This window comes from Acanthaster planci, linkage group LG03 (genome assembly GCF_054643075.1).
Source record: "Acanthaster planci isolate LZ-2023a linkage group LG03, COTS_SCS, whole genome shotgun sequence".
NCBI lineage: Eukaryota > Metazoa > Echinodermata > Asteroidea > Valvatida > Acanthasteridae > Acanthaster > Acanthaster planci.
In genome coordinates, this window is record NC_141779.1 from 21,609,459 (window position 1) to 21,624,520 (window position 15,062).

The 15,062-nt window shown below is 41.1% G+C and overlaps 1 protein-coding gene across 3 annotated transcripts in view; it reads right to left on the reverse strand.

The window, feature by feature from the left end:
- LOC110991040 (prolow-density lipoprotein receptor-related protein 1-like) overlaps window positions 1-15,062 on the reverse strand; it is a 124,935-nt gene that overhangs the window by 99,396 nt on the left and 10,477 nt on the right. The window lies entirely within an intron of this gene.

Consider the following 15,062-nt stretch of genomic DNA (forward strand, 5'->3'; position numbering starts at 1 on the left):
GTACAGTGTACATGTATCATCTTACTATCGTTTCCTCATAAAACGTAGCTGGTAAGGCTCTGAGAAATAGGCAAGTGACAGATTAACAGATTACAATAAACGCAATAACCTAATCACTATCATTTCCATTATAAGCTTTGTGCTGATACATTCGGTGTAGGCAAGCCAAGAGAAGAGTCAGCAAATATCAAATACTTCAATTCAACTTTACCATTTCGGTAAAGCAGACAAAACATTAATTCTTCCCCATTAGGTTTTTCTCTACCCCACAGTGCTAAATGCAACAGAATGCAGTACCGTTGAAACGAGAAACCTGGCTCGTTGCAACAACATGCAACAAACTGCAACAGTATATCTGTCATACTAGATAAATCCAGCTCTGACAGGTTACTCTGCCACTTATATGTACTCATACTTTGACTACTTCTGCACTGGCAAATCGAACAGCACATGCACTTGCATACAACTGACCACTGCTAGCAGACTTGAGGTTAATGAACTCCATCAATGGGGGAGGGGGGGTTGGCTGTATCCCATAGGCATTAAAAGAACCTCTCTGAAAATATGTTATTTTGTACCACTAATCACTGTCAAACTTCACCAAGCTTGGGTACAGGAGTTTATCAGATTTATGGCAAGAGTTTTTAATCAGGAACTTGTGATATTCATAATTTTGATGGATGGGCAGATGTATGGGAACTGGATGTAAACTTTTGAAATCTACCCATCTTTGTTTTTCTATAGCATCCTTAATTTACATGTGTGTAAGTTGGGACAGTCTAATCACTGGCTGATGACACTAATGGCGAGGACCGGTAATTTATTCCATTTAACGATAGGAAAAACCATCTCATCCTGTTTGAGAGGCCGGAGGCAAAATTCATGCTCACAAGCGCAGCACGAATGCCTGCACTAATGACGAATGATGACCAGGACGCGAGTCTTCTCGTGACTAACACCCTGGGATCACAGACAGAGGAGCACGAGGGGGTGAGAGAGGTAGACTCGGATGATGACTCATAGAACAAATGCAGTGGACGAGCATTGTTCATGGCAGACTTAATGGCACAACTATTAAGCCTCACATGTATGTAAGCGCTTGACTCGGAGCCCTTCTTCCAAGAGGTGTGCGGGGGATACGCTTCAGAAGGACTGTGCATCATAGGGCAGTAACTTAAAAATTTTTTAACTGGGTAAATTTTCTGATGAATTACCTCGGAAGTATGTTTTGCTAATCTGTTATATTGCAGCATTTGGGGGGGGGTTGTTGAGGGGATGCTTTGTTGAATCTCTTTTTTACAACAAGCTTCAAACAACCCATACTCAAGTTAATTGGACGTTATTACCAGTTGATTTTTGTAAAGCCAATGAAACTGCCAGCACAGACTCAACAAATACATACATGTACCGGTATATATCTAGCCAAAGGGAAAGTACATATTGACAGCCATAGAGTGATCTTCACAGTCTCTGCTACCATCACTGGCCTACATAGTTCCTGAGCACCAGGTTGTCCAACCTTGGTGATTCCCATTCTCCAAGAATGGTCCGTGTGGCCCACAGGTGTATGGGTTTCAGTAGAGTGTGTCTTGTCTTTCACAACTTCCTAATCCCCTGAGCATGGATGGGTGCCCACGGTAGGATTTATGTGTCCATTTACTGGACTTGTGACCTCCATATAGATTGAGGTCATCCAGCCCAAATCACTTGCAGAGGGTAACTGCCCAGCGCTTTGAAGAGAGGGGCAGTTTAAATGCATGCATCAATAAATTCATTGTAAAATCTAAATATTTATCATAAAACAAGATGGGGGGAGGTCATCCCTGTTGGCGTACATTGTACACTGTACCTGTACATTTGTAAATTGGCTCATACTCTCCACGGATGCTGCAGTTATATGTACAAAATCAAGTGCCGTATTTGCCCAAGAGCCTCTTAGCCTGGAGTCTACTGATCTTATCCACGGTTCACTGCCTACCATGTCACTTCTAAGGATGTTTTCCCCCCTTTAAATTAAAAAGGAGTATTACTGCTTAAAAAGAACCGTCAGTGGCCCATACCGTGCCACAAAGTTGGCAGGCATATGAGTTTGGCTGCTTTGCCAATTATAAGCAGACAGTGGGTCATGATCTTCGGCAGCAAATTAACATTTTCCATTTTGCAGAATGGTATTAATTGCTGCACTGTAAAAGGGTGGGAAAACCTCTATTCCATCCTGTGTGAGCACCAAAGATGGTGTTTGCATACAGCCACAAGTTCCTTTTGGGGGGGAACCCATCCTGTCTGCACACTGTTTGGATTGTACAATCTCCCAGGATGGGCCAGGCAGCCGGGCAAATGCACAAGCCCAATTAAAAAAAACTTCCTGCAAGCCTGTCTCTCCTCTGCCCTTGAGGGCGTTCTTTCTAAACATACTTTGTTGATTCACATGTATATCTACTCTACTCAGGTCTTCCTTTTAAGTCTTGCTTGAGACTACTCCCCACTAATTTACTGATACTAATCCGAGTCATACACGTAATGAGCACAAGACACTCTCCTCAAAGGGAAAAGGCTTTGAGAACTAATGGCTGTGTATAAAATTTGAAAATTTCATGTGTATAACCCTAATAGTCCTCAATCCTTCAATTTCAATATAATGTTTACATACATCCTAGGGGGTTGGAGAATATGAACCTCTACCCATGGTCTACCTAACCAGCCTAACCAACAAAAGCAGAAAGCTTGTCTTAAAGGTCGTCAGACAATGATTCCAGGCTAATATTTTATGCCATGAACAGCAAAGTATAAATATAGAGAGGGGAAAAAACGTTGTGTAATTTTTCTCGCTCACAACTCGGTACTGGGACATCATAAAATTTCCCACTGTGAACAAAAGGGCTGCCTTGGCTCTATGGAGTTAGGGCATTCGGGTATTTAACAGGATTAAGCAGACAAGCTTGAACCACAGCAGAGAAAATCTTTGCTCTCTGTTCTGCTACCTTTATACTGGTCAATTACGGTATGCAGACTTCATCTTTCTGGCCACACTGTTCAATGCCTTCTTTCTTTCACAAAACCCTTTTCTTCTTCTCCTCTGAACATGCTGAATGATACCTTGGACTTTCTGAATTGATTGTGTCACTTCTAAAACACTTCTTGAGCAAAAATCCCTCCTCTGTTTAAAATTCCACAGGGGATCAACCAGCCTTGTGCCATTGTGTCATTTCTGGGGATCTCCTGAAATCTTATCTCGCCCACAAAATGAAACAGCACCATCCCAGCTTATGTTTATCAACAGGATGACAAGTGTTGCATATGTACCTGTGCATCATCTGGAATGTCTAGGTGAAGCCTTTTCAAACACACAGAACATTTTCAGTCTAGCATGCGCAACTGTGCATGCACAGGGTACGGGGCACCATGCTGTGTCCAAATCATTACCAATGTACTGTACACCCATTCATGCTTGAGCATGTGTCTGTGAGTTAAACCACATACAGAAAAACGTTGAAAATTCTGCACACATGTGCATGTCATGTGGGACATTCCTGTCAGATTTGAGCTTTTCTCTCTGTGTGGCAGGGATATGTTTATGTGATCATTTCTCTCTGTGTGACAGGGATATGTTTATGTTATCATTTCTCTCTGTGTGACAGGGAAATGTTTATGTGATCAAACATGTTACATACATGTAACACTTGTTGAGTAAATACCGTCAGGAGAGTCACAGCAGGTATCTAAAGTCAAACAATAATTCACAATTACCAGCAAGAATAAACGGGTTCCAAAAAGCCAAGTCCTCTTTTGTTCTCAATCTCTGAAATAATTTAGGATATATCTTGCTCATCTCAATTCGTTCATAACTATTTTATGGTATGTACATGTATATTTGCTAATCATTTTTATCTTTTTTGTCTTAAATATGTAACTTTACTTCAAATATCTCTATTATTACATTGCTACCAACACTGTTTTTCTTTCATGTTAATTTAATGTTCACATTTTTTGTAATTCCTTCTTGCATGCACCACTTCTAATTTGCCTTCAGGGTGACAATTGTGCACGAGAAATATATGTATACGTTGGTGCAAGAGTGAAACTTAGTACTAAATGAGTCTCCTTCCACCCATCTACGTGGAATCAGGGCTTATCATTTCACGACAAGTCTCTTTTCTTAAATGCGGCACTATCTAGATAAAGATGTACCTGTACAGTGACACCCAAAACTTTCCACACAAAAAAGGAGATGGGACGGAATGGGCCAACAAACATCTCACTCTGATTCCCCCCCCCCAAAATAAAGACAGATCAATCAAGCCAGCACTTTGATTTGCGACTTTCCAGAGGGCATCACACTTTACAATTTAACCCAGTTGCATTAATTTTTGGGTATTGTCCTATGAATGACGTCTCCTGAGGGAAGTGACACTGGCCAGTGCTATGCACTATTTATGGTCGCAGCATTTGTAGAAATACAAGCCGCCTTTCATGACGTCCAGACTGCTATGCCCTCCCAGAGGCATTTACAGGTGCACGTACATATCTTGTACACATCCCTCCGTGAGGTTTCGGGAAATTCCACTCCATCCGCTCTGAAACTTGATACATTCCGCCCGGTCGCAGCAGCTTTCCAGCCCTCAAACCGTGCCAAAATCAAATGGATGGCTTTAAGTACATGGCGGAAATTCATAACAGACAGCATCCATCATCTGTTTTTTCCCCATTTACCCGATCTGACAGCGAGTCAATTAAAAGCCAAAAGGAGCAACATTAATGAAAGGTACCACAGATGACTTCTTTAGTGAGTTACTCAATTAATTAGAACACATAAAAAGAGAGAGAGAGAATTCCCTTGATTGTTCCCACTTGCATCCTTATTTTCTTATTTTTTTCTCTCTGAAAGAAAAGCTACATTTTCCATACCTATTGACTGTCACGTTGAATGTTGTTCATGTAAATATTTTGACTCTAATTAATAGTAGGATAGCTAATAAAAAGTTGTGTCATATTGAAGTAAAAGCTGGCAGGCAATTTGAATTTACATACTTCTAAAAATGCGGCCACCTTGAAAAAATTTTAAAACAAAACAGCCCCCTTCCTCCTCGTTTTAGAAAGACCTGGATGATCGGCTGTTTCATAATTTTTACATGGCCTCAAAAAAAAGCTGAAGTTATTTATGATTTCATTATATTTTTCTACGAAGGAGACAAATATTTAAAAATTAGCACTGCCATTATTTCCCTCTCTTTTTTCCCATGTGAAAATAGACTCAGCTGCCCTAAAATATAATGCAGGAAAATATGTTCCCTGAGTGTGACATTGCATTACAGAAACTACAGGACTTCCATATTTCCTGCTCCAATATGGGCGATTCACAATAGTGCGCCACCAAGAGTTTGCAACGCGTTGGCCAATCATAACGCGTGAAATTTGTCGACTCTTTCCAAGTGCGACAAATTTCATGCATTGTGATTGGCCAACGCGTTGCAAACTCTTGGTGGCGCACTATAGTGAAACGGCCGTATTACTGACTGCTTCTTTTTTTTTAAGACGCATTCTTTTTGTTTTCCCCCTCTTTTTTTTCCTTCCCAAAGTATGACCACTGGCTACAGTTAATCAAGGTACACTTCCTGTAATGCAACGCACTTAGAAGGGCTCGTCACATGGCATGCGATATAGGATATTCAGCATGGTTAAAAATATCAAACAGTGTTTTTTTATGGGACTGTTTACACTGCCTGAGGACAAACCAAGTAAGAGGATGATGAACCGCAGTGCTCAGAGACCTGAGAGACTTTTCAAAGACATCGCACGGCGACATGGCATTCTGGCCAATCAGCAGTCCCGTTACGTATGACATCAGGGGAACAACTGGCACTGTTGAGCACATTCTGGTTGTGCCTTTGATCCGTCCTCGGAGATTTGATTGTTTGGACAGTCAGTCATGGGCACACTGGGCAGTTTCTGCCTTGAGTGTGCATGTGCAGTAACTGTTAAAAATATCGCGCTGGAAAATGTTTTTCATCAACGCATTTGGTGACTGTGCTGATCAGCACAACTGTACATGAAAATGTTAATGCATGTGACACAGATACATGTATGACTGCCAACTGTTCCACAACTAACACTCAGGCATTTGTGGCATGTTGTTGAATAAGAAACACATGTTGACAGGACTTTTTTAAATCAATGATGTGAGAACGGAGTAATCTTCATAAAAACCTTCACTTCAAAGCACCACAGACATCAAATTTTGAAACCTGGTGCATAGCTCCGTCACTCTGTTGCTGCACTTTTACGGTTTATAAAAAAACCAAATCAATTTCCATCCTCCTCCCTCGGACAATGGGGAGCACAGAAGGGTAAATGGTTGGTTAATACCAATCCAATATTGAACCAACTTCCAGACTGGATTGATAGGCAAACGAACATGATCCATGAACATCTGTGGTACGCCAGGCGGGCGATGCATGAATGCTATCCAGGCACGTGCCAGTTTTGGCAAATTATTAGGTTAATCATTGCACATCATACATGTACGTGTGATGTCGGGGACCACTGAACTCCTGAACTGGGGAGAGGGTGACAACATGATCAGCCAATAATTCAAAACGGTGTAGTTTTCCCTGTGGCAGAGGATAGTAATGAGAGACACGAGTAACGAGGCCGATACGAGTGTAGAATCTGGACGAGATAACATGTCTCGCCGTTGCTTGGTGCCAATGCTTCCCCTTCCTGCAGCCTACCGGTCCGTGAATGTATTTTGCCAAACTTCTCATTAGCTCGTAACATTTCCCCCAGCCTAATAAACCCCCTTGCCCGTCAATCTGCACCCGACAATTTAATGCAAACTTGCCATGCGCAGACAGAGTTTGCTCCAAGTTGCAGACGCAAGTACACCTCGTGTGTCCTCCTCTTGATTTTATTATTCTTCTCATTTCAAAGAATCTGCGCATTTTTCAAGTGCTCCCGTCAGCATCCAGACAAGAGAGAGAGGGGAGCTCGTCATCGTGACGAAGCCACCGAATTGATGAAGAGAGACTGCAAAAGAGCACTCACACCGGACTGACCTACTTTAATACCGGGACACGATCATGTAAAGCGTCGCATGCAATCTAGCTCCTGTACGGGGACTGACCCAATCGGTAATCATGCACGCACGGGGGATTTGAGGACCCTCCATCTTTCCTCCAGGAAAAGGGCAACCTCAAGCCACACGCTCCTCTAAGTGGAATTGAGGTAGATATTTGGGGGATGTTTTTCCCAGATGCACATGTATCTGTACCACCCGCAGCAATGCCAACTATTTTGAACGGAAAGTACTGTACCTCCTCCCCCTTACAAAAGGACAGGAAAGAGGGAAAAAAATAGTTTGGATGATCAGACAACAGGGTAGTCTCTCAACAGGGTAGTCTCTTTCTGACATGAAAGGACGCGGATTATCTGTGGTTGTTGCCAAGATGAGCTTATCTTGAAGAGAATCCCAAATATTAGAAGAATGTGAAAGCTCAGTTGAGGAAAATGAAAGGGTTGGCATCTGCTTGGGAAGAAATACACCCAGACATACCGGTAGCCTTCATTTGTTAGGACACAACATTTTACAGTATACATGTACCGGTAGATGATATTTGGGGGGAAGGGGGAAATTAAAAAATCTTTGAGGGGAAAGCACTGCCCTCTACATGAGCACATGGTATCTTTCAGAAATTATTTTCACCGAGTAACACATCTCCAGAGCTATTTCCTGGTTTCCGCGAAAATCTGCGATATTAATTTCAATCAACAGATTTGTAATTTTACAGACGGGTGTCCAGTCCTGCTAGAGCTGGTTGGAGCTTAATGAATCTCAAGTTGCAGGATGCAACTGTCATCGCGTGCTGAACATGCGAGGCGGATGTCACGATCCAAAGCCCTTTGCATGATGCTGTGAGTTGGCGAACCTCCAAAAGAAATACAGCGCAAACAGCAGTGTTTAACATTTCAAGTTCCTTTGGAAATTAAAAAAAAAAAAAAAAGTGCTAGCAAGCGAGCTTTTTCATGACTTCTGACATACATTTTACACTGACATATACGGTAGCATACACTCCAATGCCAGAATGTACACTGAAATGGCTTTAACTTTAGAGAGAGAGTGTGAATTTATTTCATTTACAGTTGTTCTCACTAGTGACCGGGCAAATACTCGATGTTTGCCAGGGAGTTTTAAGACAGAGTCTGCACCAGTGACAAATGCCAACGAGAAACGGTGACAGTGAATCACTCTATTTGCCCCCTTGGCGACAACATACGTATGTTACTCTTCTCATATTTCGTTCTCGTTTCCTTACTGATCACACACACTTGCATTTACCACGTCCCCCTTGCTCCTGGACAAAAAATACATATGTCTTCACAGAACGAATTGCAATATCCTCGGGATAACATGCTAAAATGGGAAGTTCTGCGCTCCATCTCCATAATTACATACAAGTAGCAGGTTTAAGTGAAAGCCTCAAAATTGACCAGTGTGGGAAAAACTTTTCCTGTATTCCCAAGGCACACATGTACGTGTGGATCTTCAAATTACAGGATATTGAATTTGAGGCCAATGGGCCAAACAAGAACTACAGTATTTAGCATTATCTCCACCTCATCAACAATCCTACTCGCAACTGTTGGAGGATATTGTACAGTATCTGACGACTGATCCGCCTAACAAAGACTATTTAGCATTATATGCACATGAACGACGGTCCCACTCACAAAGGGATGAGAACTGATGCAAGTGGGAGGCAGAGAGCCTCTCGGGAGGGCATCTCTTCTCCCTTCCTGGCCCGAGCTCTGCCTCATTGAAGATGAGAGCGGCAGATGAAGCAAACAACAATCAGAGTTCATCTGCCTTGGGACGTCTGGCCTCCTCCTAAAGTCCAAAGCCACTCAATGTCCAACAAGGCTACACTTATCAGCGGAAGCCGTGATCACAGTGAACTTCCCATGTGCCACAGGCTGAATGTGTATCCTTAGAAAATAAAAGAGCCCTAAAAGACAAATTGCTACTGGAAGAGATGATTCACATGTTTGTTTAGTTAGAAACCAATTATGCCTGGTGTTTGTATAACATTATTACATGTTGCTTTTTCATTCAAAATTTCTGACAGTAAAGAATAATCACACTAGTATTTTTCTTTTTTCAAAGTATTACATGTAGGTTTGGTTTTAAACCTCAAATGTTAGGATTTTTTTTACACTGCAATTGCAATTGTTTATGTACATGTACACAAACAGACATCAGACATGTATGCACATCACCTGTTAACTTAGAATTCAAAAGTCGAAAAAATTACCCTTTCCTTGTTGAATACTTAGTGTCTAAACACATACATGTACTGAAATGGTTTGTGCATTTGTAAGAAAATAGGGCAAGAACTTCAAGAAATTTAACAAAAACATGTCACATTACTGCACATGGAAAGAATACAGTTTCAAACTCTTCAGTATATGGTACAAGCACTTAAAATTAACAAATGTTGACTTACCTGAGACAGCCAGCTAGAGGGCAGTTACTTAATCTGATCAAGTTGGGAAAGCCACAGAACCCTTCAGCCAAACAGATGCACGACACATATAACTTTGGCAAAGCGTTTAATTCTCTCATTTCCCCACAACCTGTTTGTGCACACTTAAAGGAGCCTTCATGTTCCTTAACACTCTTACCTCACAGGTGAAAATCATGCTTCTATATTTGAAGTGGGCAAATACATGTACATCACCCGAGTCACACACAAAACCACTGCATGTACATTTAACGTTCGAGTTACCGGTAGTTTTTTTTATTTGGGCAATTTGCATCCCAGTGCATACATGTAGGCCTATACAAAGGTTTCTAGAAAAATTCCAAAATGTGTAAAGGTAAAACATCACTGTTTATTCAGCTTTTTATCAAAGTGAATTAATCTAACGACGCTTTCACTTCAAACACAAAATGTACATGTGATAATCACAAGTTATCACTGAAGAGCGTGTACTATTTTTGATGATTTTACAAAGACATGACCCATCTCGATATGCCTTGGTTGTAAACTGCCCTTGAAGCGGGGAGAAAATAAATGAGAGGTGGCACTCGTGGCTACCATTAAAACAAATATTTGAAAAAGCGTGACATGGGGGGGTGTAAGGGGGGGTGTGGAGCGAGGGGCGTGTGTTTCTCCTCCGGGCCCTGCCCATATTAGATGTCAAAACAATCGACTGAATGACAGGAAATTCACGCTAGAGCTCAAGTCCATGGGACGAATGGTGTGGAAAGCAGCAGCTTCGAGGCCGAGATGTCTCAATGTGTTCTGGGGTATAATGTTCCATTGAAAGTGGGTCAAAGACTAGACTTGATCCTGGTCTGCAGCTGTGTCTTAACTGTGGCTAATGATATCTTTGACTGAGCAATTCCTTGCGTGCAGTGTTAGCCAAGTCCATGTGAAGTACGATGTACATGTATATCATGTACATATGTACATGTTGCTACCAAGATCCCAAGAGCACGTCTGGCCATGCACCCGGCAAAATGGATACTGATCAGACACGCGGATGGACTTGAATCAAGTTTAGACAACCACCCGTGCAGAACAGATCCCAACCTCACTAATATAATGCAACAGTTGAGTCAACACTTGGGGTGCCCCAGGGTTAGGAAAGAAAAAGGTGAAAATCTATCAAATCTAGAAATCTACTTAAAGGTACGAACAGTCCATCGTTTGTCAATTGCACATTACATTCCTTTTGAGGCAACAAACACACATGTACATGTATAGGGCCTACTCCAACTCTAAAGAAGGGCACCTTACAAAAACCTGATGAAGTTTCAGCCTGATGAGTGCTCTATACACGAGAAAAACATTATTCCAGGATCTCATTTCAAATCAAAGATTACCGAGTTATATTTTTGGTGCCAAATTAAGCATCCAGGACACACTCTCCTTCAACTGATACATGTACTAGCGATTACAGCAACTGTGCATGCATATGTTTCAATGATTGTGCGTGCTTTGCTGCACTAAGAACGAATTATTCATGGCACTTTCCAGAACATATATCTTCAGACCCATCGTTGGAAATGGCATTCTCTTGTTGCTTCCTCTAAATTGACAGCTTGCCAGAAAGGATGTCACAGGGAGTTTAGTCCTACATGACTTTCAAGAATAATTTTGTCAATACTTTTCAGAAAACTGCAAATAACAGACTGTACCCTTTGAAGATAAACCATAACCTGAGGTTTTTCATGAAAGGAAAAATCATGACTTCCCATTGGCCAGGCCAACAGAACATAAGGAATGGAATTAGTGTGTGTGTGTGTGGCTGGCTCACTCATACAGTAGGCTTTTTTGAAAATCCATCACTTTTGCTGACTGCTTCAAATTCAGGTGCCTTTTGGTGGTTGTACATGTAACCACCAACTGCTTTGTTGTTGGTCGGCGCATAGAGCAAAGAAATGGATGTGCAATATGGCCAAATATTGTCCAACGTCTTAAGAGAAACCCACCTGAAAACATAAAGTCCAATGTACATGCGCATCGTTAGACGGTGGCAAGCACTTGTGAACAAAGTGGTGAAATTAGAACCTGTATGTACGCCATTTATTTCCATACAATTAAATTAAATTGTTCAAACAAACACTGGAAATGCACAATTCTGTAACCAGTTATGTTTGTACGTGTACCCAGTACATACCGGTACATGTAGGTGTATAATACATGTACATAGCCTGTATGGGCACAAAACAAGTACATGTACATATACAATACACAAACAATACACATACATATCGATATGCAAAACGTACAACGTATACCAAAGAAGACCATCATTTGCAAACAAGGTTGAAGTTAAAACTAAGAAACAGTGTAATGCTATTCCTACATGTACATATTGTACATGTATTTTTGTATGTGTATTCAATTTACATACATGTATGATTCCTGGAATTTACGTACCCGCGGTATATATGAAAGCACACTCATTTTTATGTTAATTTAACACGAAGGACAACAAACCAACAAGAAGTAGGTCACAGAGGTCATGCTGTATCTACAGTGTTGGCAGTTTGGTCAACAGGTGTTAGGGAATTTGTTGACAAGTGCTCATCAGAGTACACAGTGCATTATGCAAACACACTACATCTACGTCCACAGTCACTGACCACTTGGGCCTGAATTTGCTCAGTCAGGCTACCGGTGGATGTATAGGTCCCACTAAAATATTACATGTAGTACCAGTTAATTGGAATGTTAATTGGAGTTCCACGGGTGAATTAAAACATCATACACTTGCATCCATGCATACATACCGGTACATACATGTACCAGACAGTCTGTATGGGAACTGGACTCATTTGTACTCATAATATCACTCCTCGAGGACAGCAGCTTGCAACAAATAGGTCATCTTGTTTTCAGTGTTTTTTTTAACACCCCTCCCTTACTGACAAACCAACTCACAAGGTATCGTGCAATCCTACTCCAATGTTTACATTTTTTCACGTCCGCAAACTTGACACTTGTGCCATGCAGTACCCTAGCTCTTTGTAGCTCTTTTCACACAATCCAGCCAACCGTACATGTTCAGCATCAACCGGCACTCACGCAATTCAAAAATATACAAGCCTGCCCTCGAGGTCCAACTTGGGGACCTTGCTTGTGTGCATGGTCCTTGGATTTCGGCCAACATTCTTCACCTTGATGTAAATATCACATTGGGGTTGTCACACAGAGGGACTATACTGTGTGGTCATCTCCACCAACTGCAATCTCAGAAAAAATCCACTGGTCTTTGAGACTTCCATTCCTCTATGCTGTAAAGGCCTGGCATTTCTGCTAGGATTAGAAAAATTCCTGTCAACACAAGCCCACTCACAGCACAGTCTATGCACTCAAACATTCCATTTTCAAGGCTCATTTAAGGAGTTAGACTGGGTGACTAGGCTGGACAGTCTCAAATCCACTAATGATACCACAAAACCAGGACATGAAACAGGGGATTCTATGGGGTTTGGATTAAAGGAACATTTATCCTTACAATATTAGTACAGTACGGTATGTACAGATTAATTGGCCACTAATTTTTAAGAGCCTTCTCAAGTACATGAGGGCCTACATAACAAAGCATTACATTTCCGGCGCAAAATGAAAGTGCACACAAAGTTCGATATACATGTACATGGTCCAAATAAAAAAAAACTTCAAGATTGTGAAAGTTCTAAATTAACATAAATATACAAAGCCATTTCCTATTTACACTGTACTGGTACTTGTATCTACTTTGGTCAGAGTCACTACAATTATGGTCAAAAGTTCACATAAACTTGGAGGGAACAATTTGGGAAGGGGGGCTGTGCCACTTCATGGTACATATAGTTATTCGTTTTGTGTAGCGTAGCTGATCAGCATGTGCATCCCCACACCTTACAGAAGAGCACCAGTTCTGATTGATCAGAATACTGGTACATGTAGAAAAGGAATGGTTGCCTGAAAAATATTCTTGAATTCTTGAATTGTAAAATATACTTTCAAGTTCAATGTATGTATATGTACATTTTCAATGGCACCTTCAATGTATCTTAACACAGAATGAAAAACTTACTATCTCAATGCAGCAATGCAGTCTTCCTTATTCCATCAAAAATGAATCAAAATAAAAAACATATTTACACAGGTGTACAGTGCGTGTAGGTTTAAGCATACTGGTATTGCACTGCAAGTTTGATTTACATATGCAGGCCTACATGTAATGTATCAAAGCACCCAAAGTGTATGAGCAAGCACCATGTGTCAGACGATCCACTTACAATGTCAAAGATGTGGTGCCGCTAGAGGCAAAGATGAACCAAGTTCTGGATCATTTCCATTCCTGTGAAAATTTCCCAATGGTTATCATCGGTATTAAAAAAAAACTCTCATTTCCCATTCACAATTCCTCATATGCTATCATTGGCAGTCATCATCGGTCATGTGAGAAGGCCACATGGCAAATATGCACACTCCCTGAGCCAGTCTGGATTTAGAACCTGCTCCATTTACCAGACTTTGCCAGTTATGAGGAATCCCTGCCAGGTAGGGGGGCAACTGATGACTTCTCAAGATGGACAGAAAATTGCATAATAAAAACCACCTGCCAACAAGACATTTTTTTGAGTCCTTTTTTTTTTACTTTCAGAAAATCCTTGAACCAGGGATGGATCTGTTTCAAAGCTGCTTCCGGTTTGTGTACATGTAGCTGAGGCAATTTTTACTTCCAATTATTCCCTGGATGCAAACTTTCATTTCACATGGGGGGGGTACAAGTAAGTACCACAGCTGACGTTTATGATACAGTGGGGGATATGCAACAAGCATTTTGGCAAAGGACTGTTTTAATAGTATACAGTCAAACAAAGACATTTTTCCTGTCATTTGAAAAAGGCACAGAGAGAGAGGACAGTAGACAAAATCACACAAGGAGAAGCTACATCTCTTCACAAGTTAATGTACATGTACCAGCAAGGTTGAAACAGTACATGTACATACACGTATGTACATGTACATGTAGTGTACAGCGTACATGTAGATGAACATAAAAGAACAATCAACCTCTTTTTCATAAGCTCAAATTCAACCATTTTTTTTATTTATCTCGGTGACGTAACTTTTCACATGAAAACTACCTACATCCAACGTGTACATCCTAGCAGCTAATAAATCAAACCTGGAAGCCCATTTGGTTTCCATTATAAATAATGTCCTATGCACACACAAAATAATGGATGTACATAACTGCATGTATTCATGTATACCATTTACGACATGATTTATGAATTCAGCCTGGCCAAAGCAATAAGTAGTACTTCCTTGTAAATATCCCACACGCCCCTGTCTTTTTGTAGTGTGAGAAAGGCTGCTCTTGTAACCAATACACCTGACCTTACACAACCCCTGCACTGAGGGTCATGCAGTAGAGAGCTTGACCTAAATACCTGTCTGACCCCAAGTTGTCTGGCTGCATTCGTGTCAGGGCTAGGATGTGCCTACCACATCATTCACCATTTGACATTCAACAACTAAAAACCTTATCAAATATCC